This window comes from Polyodon spathula, chromosome 39 (genome assembly GCF_017654505.1).
Source record: "Polyodon spathula isolate WHYD16114869_AA chromosome 39, ASM1765450v1, whole genome shotgun sequence".
Taxonomy (NCBI): domain Eukaryota; kingdom Metazoa; phylum Chordata; class Actinopteri; order Acipenseriformes; family Polyodontidae; genus Polyodon; species Polyodon spathula.
The window spans coordinates 1609364-1612250 of record NC_054572.1 but is presented as its reverse complement, the minus strand read 5'-3'; positions in this window follow the sequence as shown (position 1 = coordinate 1612250).

Sequence of the window (2887 nt, the reverse complement as noted above, 5' to 3'; positions counted from 1 at the left end):
CTTAAACAAGCTCGTAAAATTCAACAACAAACATTTGATAGTTTATAAGTGCATTTTATCATTTAAGGAAATGCATGGAGTGTTTTATAATCATGGCTGCTGATAAAATGAAAATGCAGAGCTGACCCAAGGGTTTTATTGCAGTTCCACTGTGCTGACACGCACTGAGTGAGTGTGTGGGGTACAGAGAGGTGTGGGTTTGGGTCTCTGCAATGTCAAGTTTGCATGCAGCTCCTTTGTTGGTACCAAACATTCTTCTTGGATAACATCCGGGGCGCAGAAGATTGACAATGAACTGTTCCAATGACTAAACTCTAAGGGGTACATTGTCATGTTATAGAGGCGTGTTGCTATTAATGCATCATGAACTCTAACTGCGTTCGCATGATGATGCACTTGTGATGCTCAGAAAACAGAACACTCTTTCTCGAGAGACATTGCTTATGACATCATCAAAAAAAATTAAAGGGAACACTTAACATGGTGTCTCTAATTACTGTGTAGTTACACAGTAGTTACTTAGTTAAATGCATGTGTGCATGCACACATAATTACAGTGTTGTTATGCATAGTTACAATGTATTAATGTGTACATCTTTTTGCATGCTAAAACCCTAACCGGAACCTTATCCCTAACCGTAATCCTAACCCTTTTCAAATACAATTTGTCTACTTGCATAAATTGTGCAAAAATATTTACACATTAGGTAAACAGCTGTATCAGAAATGGATTAGGGTTATATTAAGCAAAAACATTTACACTAAGTACATTTGTAACTATGAATAATAGCATTGTAATTGTGTAAGGGCCCATGTATTTACTAAGGAACTGCTATGTAAATACACAGTAATCAGAGACGCTTCATGTAAAGTTGATGTGGAACCTAGAATGTATAAACGGTTGATTTCAGTGCATTGTTCAGGTGTCGGAGCTGTTCTCTGTGGTTATTCTCAGTTATTCTGCTTTCCCCTTTAAATTGTCTTTAGGTTACAGCAAAGGGAAGTTGAAGGATTCCTATCAGCGCAGAGCTCATGTAACAACAAGAAGTCCTGTGTTCTGCTGAAGTCCTGTTTGGGTAATGAATATGAACTATGAGAACCTCAACTTCACCCATATACGGAAGGAAAGATGCATATCTGAGATAGAATCTCTTTTTTTTCTGTTCAGGGCTGCTAATAGACCAGGGGAACCGGTTTGGGTTTCTTACTGACCTGTTTACTGCTAAGCTCATTTTCCCCCTTGTTACTCTGGAAGTTTTTATGTTTGCTCTCAGGTCTTTTTACTAATACCCCTTGTGAGTACTGAATGGAGTTGCAGTGTGTTTGATGAATATTGCCCAACCACTGCTTCCTTTTTAATGTGAAACATGCTGCAGAAAGGCAGGGCTGCTTATTAAAGCGCGGCTTCATCAAATCAATCCTACCATGTGAAAACATTGCGTCAATCAGCTGCTATTTTAGAGTGTTTGATTCGGTGCAGTGGGGAGTTTGCCACTGTCAAACAAGCCAAACAAATTCACAATCAGTTTGAAACTGCATTCATCCGATGTCTATATTGTTAGCCGATCAAAACAGACCTTTAAAACTACTCTGAATAAATAAATACTTAAATAAATTCCACTTTGTCTTTTGTTTTTTAAGTGTGGGATACTGCACTGCTGTTAGACTGCATTCCCAAGTTAATAATAACATCTCTAAAAGGGATCTGTGGTTAGAGATGCTGTTTCCGTTCCTCTAATGCTGTGCGCTTCAAGCTTTTCTCCTGATTTACTCAGCAAAGAAGTGGATGCTAGCAATGCTACACTCCGTATCCTCTAGGCCTGGATTTAAATACAAATGCGATCGGCATCCAAACAATAGGTGGCTTGTTATCACAGGATGACAGCATGTAACCGCAAATGGCAGAGAGATTCCAGCTGTCATATAACAATAATGATAGTTTTTGCTATTAGTTGCAGAGACAGGCACAGCAGACAAAGAGATGTTAAGCAATGTGCCACTCCAATGTGTTTGTATTGCAGCAAGCTTTTAACAAGAATCAAATTCCCAACGAAAAGGGTGCATTGTGCAAGGCTGAGTGCAGGACTCAGGTGACAAACAGCATAGCCTATGTGATGTCACTTCACTCCGATGCCAGCTAATGGACACAAGCCATCTGATATAAACTGTCCGATACAAAGAAATATCAAGTGGCTGTATCACTTCAATATCGGGACCTGCCATGTTATATATAGTATGTTCTGCTTGCTGGGATGCTAGCTCCAATCGCTCAAAGTGTGACACTAACAAAGAGCCCAGTGATTGCCTCCCGGACCTATACAGCAACACTACTGATATAAATCACTGTTATCTCCTGACCTTTCCACAAGGAACTGCTACTGTATGCATTTTACTTCTTCCCGCTAATATAAGCAAGCAGCAGTGGAATGAAATGCTTACTTAAAACCTTTACCGATACGTCTGTGATCCATTGGTCAACATTAAGTGTAATTCCAAACACAATAAATAACAGCGGAGATAGGATGTGAACCCGCTGTACAAGAGCCGGCTCCTTGCAGGAAACAAATATCGGGCTTTGATGATTTTATTGCATCACCAACCAGCCCTGACCCCTACCCCCGTGCACTCTACAATAACCAAGCACAGCATTATAGTACAGCGCTGATAACAAACGTATTTACCTAAGAGTTGGAATGCCACATTCCCAAAGTCTGCTTCATGTTTGTAGTAGAAGAAAACAGGCTATCATAGCTTTAGTGAATTAAACAAACTGCATTTCCTCCCTCTACCATACGAAGAGCAAGCACTGTTTGAGGCAGGTAGAAGTGACACAGCTCCCTAGTCTGACATCAGCTCTGATTCCACACATGAGTTTCTGTGATAGCAA